We start from the raw sequence: 7,840 nt of genomic DNA, 5'->3' as shown, positions 1-7,840 counted from the left end.
GATGTTTTATTTTTTGCATCGTTCATATAATAAACACATAAAAACCCTGCAGCACTATGAAAATTTGCCCGTTGCATTCAACTCGTGCTACAGTATGTGCAGTAAAGCTACCTTTGTTTTTGTGTGCAAAATGAAATTTTTTACGAAAGATTTACATTTTGCATGTTGATTTGATCAGAATATATTGGTTTTGAACAAGATTGGAAGAGGCTTTTCAATACCCGAGCTGTTTCATGTGCATGGTTGTTAACTACCATGCTGAACTTTGTAGTCAAGTACAATATGTGCATAGTGCCTATATGCATACAATATATGCATAGAGGCAGGTAGAGTGATTGTTTAGGTGTACTGTAATTATCAGGCTGTGCTAGTATCGTTACAGCTATGATATAAAAATTCGCATCAGGTTTGTAGAACTTGTATTGTGAACAGTGGTTATATGGTGTCTGTGTATTTTATTTTAGCATAGCAGTGATATTGGTGCAAGTTCTGTCAAGTTTTGTTTTGTTTTGATTTTAACTTTGCTTATTGCCACTTGTGGACAGCCTTATCACACAGCGCTATTCAGGTTCTACTAGTGTCGAAGATCATTGATTTCACTTTTTTAATAGACACTGAGGGTTCACTGGCACATACGCTATCAAATTTTTTTGTTTCAACTGCTTCAATTGTTTTCCTTTCCAGTGGTGTTGTACATTTTCACAAAAATTTGCTTTCAAAGCGAAGTTGTCGACTTTCTTCCAAGTTGTGTGATATGCTGTGAAAAATGGCATGCGTGTCATGAAACTTGTTCCAGATTTTTTTGATCGCATTCTGCATGTACGAGTTTTTTCAACCTTCTATGAATGCTTTGTCTCAAAAATATTAAGTATTCAGGCTAACGTAGGATTAGGTTGCATTCTGGGTTCTGTTGTGCCGGGTAGCAGCTCAGCAGTCAGATTCTTTTACTGGACTTGCCTGAGAGTACGAGTTGTGTGAAGCCTGCACACAGGCCCATATCATGCCATTTGACGCAATTTTTACGCTTGACCGCCATCAGTTCAGAAAAGGACTGTATTGGGCTACTACGACAAACATTACCTCAGCTTGTCTTAGGCGGAAAAAAAAAAGTTTGTGCCATGGTCGCCATCTTGCATGTTCTCATACACTTAAATTTCAAATTTGTAAAATTTGCTGTTCTCATCGTAGTTGTTCCAACAATATCCCAAGTTTTCCAGAAGTAAAGGAACCCAAGAAAATTGTTTTGGAGATTAGAGAATATAAGCCATGCCAGAATAAAATTCTTAAATTTAGAAAATTTGCTTTTTGCAGCATTTACAGCTGTAAAATACAGAGTAAGGTGGTTCTAGTAAACGTATGACCTGTATTAAGAAAAAAGTACCACTCCGTGGCATTTATTTTGGGAAGTTAAATCACAGCACTCAGTTCCTTGCTCGCATACAGCCGCCCAAATCTTCAACTAGACTGCTCAACGGCCACTTTCAACAGTGATGCTGTTTAAGCTGGAGGTTGTTTCATCTATTGTGCGCAGCTTAATGTGTTCGCAGTAATGTCACTATGACCGGATGTGACATCATCATGACGTCACATCCAGTCATGTCTAATAACCAGAACTGAGGTCACCACATGACATCATGTCCGGTCATGACCGGTGACTTCACCGTGCGATTCACGCATATATGAAGCTAACCTTGCCAGGCATCCAGTCTCCCCAGTACTATTCACAGCTTGCTTAGAGGAAGTATTCAGAGACTTGGAATGGGAGCAGTGAGGGATAAGGGTAGATGGAGAATACCTCAGTAATCTGCGATTTGCTGATGACATTGCCTTGCTAAGCAACTCGGGGGATGAACTGCAAATAATGATTGATGACCTAGACAGGAAAAGTAGAAAGGTAGGCTTGAAAATCAATATGCAGAAGACTAAGGTAATGTTCAACAGCCTCGGGAAGGAACAGCAGTTTACATTAGGTAGCGAAATACTGGAAGTAGTAGGCGAATATGTCTACTTAGGACAGGTAGTAACCGCAGATCCGGACTATGAAAAGGAAATAACAAGAAGAATAAGATTGGGATGGAGCGCATTTGGCAAGCACTCGCAGATTATGACTAGCAGCTTACCGGTATCGCTCAAGAGGAAAGTATACAACAGTTGCATCTTACCATTACTGGCCTATGGGGCTGAAACGTGGAGGCTAACCAAGAGAGTTCTACTTAAGTTGAGGACAACCCAGAGAGCTATGGAACGAAAAATGGTAGAGGTAACATTAAGAGACAGGAAGCGTGCACAGTGGGTCAGAGAAATAACTCAAGTTACCGACATTCTAGTGGAAATTAAGAAGAAGAAATGGACATGGGCCGGACATGTAGTGCGAAGAGAGGATAACCAATGGTCACTGAGGGTAACAAACTGGATTCCAAGGGAAGGAAAGCGTAGCAGGGGGCGGCAGAAAGTTAGATGGGCGGATTAAGAAGTTCGCAGGGGTGAAGCGGATGCAACTAGCACAGAACCGGGTTAAGTGGAGAAATATGGGAGAGGCCTTCGCCCTGCAATGGGTATAGTCAGGCTGATGATGATGAATCCCACAGACTTTCGGTAGAAGCAATGTTAGGTAACCCAAGGGCCGCCTTATACGCCAGCCTAATCATAGCGTCCACCTTGTTTTCCTCCGTCACGTCCATATTCATACAAGGCGTCGCATAGACTGTTCTACTGATCACGAATGCCTGTACCAAATGACTTGACTCCTTTTCCTGCAATCCTCTCTTTAGATTGGAGGTTCTTTCAGTGAGCCTCATGGCAGCGTTTACCGTATTCTTTAGCTTTCCTAAGGCCTCGTTATTTTTCCTGTTAGTCTGCAAATACATGTCCTGTTGTAGCGTATCCTCCTCCTCCAATTGTCTGTCTCTACCCCTGGTGACACAGAGTAACATCGCACCAAGTGGTGACACACAAGCGATCTGTATCTGAAGAATGGTGGCACCTTAGATAGAGAAATGTTCGTGTCAGGCCGCACAACAAAAAACACTGAAATTGTGTGATTCAGCAACTTCAGCTACAGATTTTTTTTTATCGCACTAGCAGCAAAGAAGCCAGAAGAGTCTGTCAGAAGAAGCTCCGATTTCAGCTTTTAGCGATTCAGGTACTACAACCACCTGTAATGCCAACTAGTGGCCAAAGGTGCACATAGTTTCCGTACCCACTTGCTTTTGAGTATGTACACATGATCGCTGCATGTTCTCAGTTTTATCTCTGTTTAGGAGGGTTTCCACAATCGTTAGCAGCGATCTGCTGACACTGGCACACAAGCGTGTAGTTTTCATGTAGATAGGAACCTAGTGTATACTTGAGTGAAGGCTCTCCAGCTTATGATACAAACTATTTGTAAAAATAAAAATAAATATGATTGTGCAGGGATTTTGGGGAAACCAACAGGTTGCTTGTTTTGACGGATGTTTGGAAGAAATGACTAAGTGAAATGCTTAAGTTCATAGGCCTCTTGTTTGTCCAACACGGGCATTGTGAAACTTCACTGGCTGAAGCTGCACTGGAATGAGGACATCTACAGTGGTTTGCCTCCACCAGGAACAATGCTGTGAATCTGCTTCATAGCAGTGCTGGTGCTTCTCAAAGTGGCAGTCCTGTACAATGTAGACCAGCTGCCACAAGTAATGCACCGGTACATCAATCAAGTGCGAAGCCCTCACAGCCACATTAGGCAGTATTTGCATGTAGCTTCCCGAGCAGAGTTCAATAAACAGATATTTAACCTTCGTGGCACACCAGCTCACATTTTGTCACCCTCTGCAAAATGTGCCAACCATAAACCACAAAACGTTGACAAATGCACGAAATGAGTTGTGCTATGAGCAAAAGAAGACCGGGCTTAAAAATAATGTTTCTAGCAATTTGGCAAAGTTACGAGAATGGCAAGCCTTCACAATGAACCACGTAACACATTGGTTCCTGGTATTTGGCTTCACTACATTTTATTGGTGTAGTCGGGAGAATAGGAATTTCCAACTCGCAACAACCACCCCATCTTGATACATCAAGGCAACTGCTGCAGACATACAACAGATCCGAAGGCATGTCGCCTAGCACACATTACAATAGATGCTGTCAAGAGAGTGCAAGAAGTGGCCGATTCCATGCCAAGTTACTTAAGACAATGCCATGTTTCGGACACCATCACATACAGTGAACTTTTGCTCAGATAAACACAGCTGTGTTACCCCCGCAAGGGTCAAGTGTTGTTGTATATGACAAACTCTTTAATCCATGCCAGGCCTGTTCACATATCAATCTGTTGCTTTAATTCTAAACGCTGAAAACTAGAGAGGCAAAAAATTGCAGTCACACATTTGTGCTTCTCCACCTCCCGCCACTGCAAATCATGCGTCCAAAATCACTCTGAATGCTTTCCAAATAATAACATATCAGCAAATGCAAGGGTGACAATATTCCACAACAAGATTAAATACATTGCAAGCAAGATATTTTAAACTTAACTAGGAGCACGCTCTAAACCAGTAGGAGTGAGAGTGTCCATTTGGTCACACCAGTTACAGCTCACTGCACTACCGAGGTAGCGGCGGAATCCAACTGGTGGAGGAAACTCGTACGTCGGCCCCGAGTATTCCTTGCCTCTGTAAATGTAAATAAATGAGAGTAATACAGCAATTACATTTAGTTTGCATAAATTCAGCAAACTCACTCACAGTAGAATTTGATTTGAGTAAAGCAAGTGAGAGTGCCTGCTGCAGAAGGAAAAAGGCAATAACGAGACTGGCAGTCAATGCTAGCACAAATACAAATATTTAGCACACTTGCAAAACACTGAAATAGCAAACAAAGAGACTAAGTTAAATCACGTGTGCAGTAAGTGCGGAATATGCTGCGGCTTGCATGGAATTGTAATCAAGAGTGCTTATAGCAGCAACTGCCAAGCTCTTTGACAGGATTACGAGGTACAGTCTTTGTCAAAAGTGTAGAGCCCAGGGGGTCTGCTTCTGGGCCAGTTCCTGCGGCTTGTAATGAATTTCCGGTATTCCAACTTTGTTGATGGCAAGAAGATTTTTTGTCCTGCCCCCTTCAGTGGCCTCAACTAATTCTACATCAGTGCCACTATTCGGCTCAGAAGCGGACCCCCCGGGCTCTACACTTTTGACAAAGGCTGTACATGCAACGGTGCCTCACTCTCCTCAACAAAACGTACCACCTCAGGTTAATTATTGCTTTGTTTTCAAATAAGTTGTCAATGGCCTTGACAGCAGCTTGAAGCCAAGCACTGCCCACTATTTATGGAGGCATTGTTTCTGCTATCATTCCCAGTTTTCTCAAAGTGGTGACGCTGTTGGAGCAAGCAAAAGATATATATTAGGGAACTCTGCGGTATCGACATGCATCTGAAGTGTTAAATCTATATAAATAAGCTCAGCGAGTTCTACCAATGCAGTTATTTTCGTAGTAAAAGGGCAGATACTCTCATGGGCAAGAACCTATGATAGCCGAAAAGTCACCCTCATTGCTGCATGCACCGATGTGAGTACTCGACAGTGGAACGTGTGAGCATACAAGCACAATAAATTCGTGCGGGTATACGCCCGTATCTTGTAGCAATTTTATGCTGAGCAGTAGGCTCGTTTCACTCCGGGGCTCATTTCGCACTGGGCCAGTTTACATTTATACTATCTCTCAGCTAGCCAGCAACTCCCCTTCTTTAGCACTTCGTCGACACTGTAAAGAAGCTGACCTCTTGCACTGCAGCACCACGTATGGGCCGCATAGATAAATACCTTACGACAGTTTTTTGACACAAGCACGACCGTTTCTATGGGCCCAGCCACTCTATCTGCTGAAGCTGCGAGGAAGGCAATAAAACCTCCTGATCATAAACCAGCGCGTTCACGCTGGCGCACCACACCAAAATGCCTGCTACTGCCCAAACAAACTAGACCACAAACGAAGAATTTCAAAAAAAAAAAAAGCAAATTACAAACTTTCGTGAATCTCGACTCACAAATAGTTTCACATCATCTGTAAGTCGCCGCGTACGTCCCAATACCCCAGTGCACCCCGAAGACAACAGCAACCGGCGAACGATCGGTGCACAGCAGCAGGTATGCAACGGTTGTTTCAAGCGCGAAGAAACGGGATCGACGCATTTATGCAGTCTCCACATGCCTTCGCCCGGAGACTGTCGCGTGATTACGCCGCGTCAGTAATTGTGACTACCGCATAGCTGCACTGCCTTGTAAAAACTCGTTAAAAAAACTGCAAGACTGTAGCAGAACGCCGACAAATGCTTTACCTAGAGCTCGCGGGCATGTACGAAACACCATCATTCGCGTACGACTCACCGTAGTCGGAGGCTGCAGACAGGCCAGCGACAGGACCGAAGGCTACGCTGTTGAATTTAGGGCAACAATCCACAAACTGAATCAGATTTTCACCGAATTTGCATCTATCGGGATGATGCCCCGTAAACTACAACAAGCCGATGCATGAAAAGCGACCTAGGGCTCGCAAGGCGCGAGCACCCGTTGCCCGAAAAGCGCGCCAGCTTTTGCTCGGGTGCTGTGGCTCGAAACGGGGTAATTGGCATCTGGGTTTGAGGCTTATTTCCAGAAAAAAGCAAATACTAAAAGTTGTTTGACGTCACATCCGTCGAGAAAATCAACGCATCCTCCTTTCCACTTTGTTTCTGGGCGCGCATGCGCAGTTTACGGAGCCGGCTCTCTGCAAGTTCAGGGGCGCTTTTCGTGCGCTCGCGTCGTCTGCTTTGCAAGTCTGCAGCCTTTCTTCCCTTTGATATGGAGGTTACACCAGCCGTTTACGCAATTATATCCTCCTTCCTCGAAGAGCCGAGCGCGGACACACACGGTAAGACTCCTTCAGCACTTTCTTTAATATGGAAGAAAACTTCGGTTCACGTACCGAATGTTTGCAGTCTTCCAGAGCCGAGCTGTAACGTACGCGGCTTTGAGTTTACACGGACGATGGACATATAAATAGTTGATTCTTGATTCTTCGACAGATGAGTCGGAACTGCTGCTCTCCGACGGTTTCTTATCGCTGTCTGCTACTCGTCTGCTGTGGTGCAGGCCTTGGTGCGCCCGGGAAAGCGTAATTAGTTCGCAAGTCTTAAAATGTTCCTTTTGCGAAGATTTCGACGTTCTTGCTGGTCGCTGCTCTGTCGCCGTTTGGTGAGATTTATTATCCCCTGCAGCAGTGTTTTTTTGCTTTCGTCCCCTTCGTGGTGCGGGCAGTTCGAAGTCTTTTTGCAGCATTGTATTGCGCTTAGCGTTTTATCACAAGATGAGCCCGCACAAAGTGAGGAAGCGATGCTCTGTCACGTTGCGACAGCGTGGACTCAACCGTCGGTGTCTTACCGCTTCCCGGCTGACTTACCGGTGAGCAGAGGTTGCACACAGACTCAATGTATGCTCTAATGCTCCTGTGTTTGATGCTAAAGCTGTCTGGACTGGTGAAACCTTGAAATTGCCTTGAAAACTGCTGTATACTTTCTGCCGAAGCATTTAAATGTGAAGAGTGATCCGGTGCTCTATGCTCCACGTATGCTTTGATGCACCTACTAATTCATTGCATTTTTATTTCAACAGCAGCTGTCATCAGCTTTGTTTTCTGTGCATGCATGTTTCGTTCTGTGGCAGGCACTTCAAACCTTTTTCATGCCTCGGCTGTGATCATTGAGATGACTAGCCCACTTAAATAGCGCTACTGTTTGTGCTCATGCATTTTTATTGTTGCGATTTGTTGCTGTATTTTATTGGTTGATGCAATAAACCATGGATATGAAAACCATAATTGTTCACTT

The 7,840-nt window shown here is 44.2% G+C and overlaps 1 long non-coding RNA gene across 1 annotated transcript; it reads right to left on the bottom strand.

The window, feature by feature from the left end:
- Nucleotides 1–3,964: 3,964 nt before the first annotated feature.
- LOC146182541 (uncharacterized) lies at nt 3,965–6,677 on the bottom strand. The gene is made up of 2 exons (XR_014700355.1): nt 6,363–6,677; nt 3,965–4,649 (listed from the first exon to the last, which is right to left on the bottom strand). It is a non-coding gene; the product is annotated as an uncharacterized LOC146182541 (long non-coding RNA).
- Between the last annotated feature and the right edge of the window lie 1,163 nt (nt 6,678–7,840).

Source organism: Amblyomma maculatum, chromosome 8, assembly GCF_055883805.1.
Source record: "Amblyomma maculatum isolate TAMU_Amacu chromosome 8, ASM5588380v1, whole genome shotgun sequence".
Classification (NCBI taxonomy): Eukaryota; Metazoa; Arthropoda; class Arachnida; order Ixodida; family Ixodidae; genus Amblyomma; species Amblyomma maculatum.
This window is presented reverse-complemented; position numbering and strand designations above follow the sequence as displayed.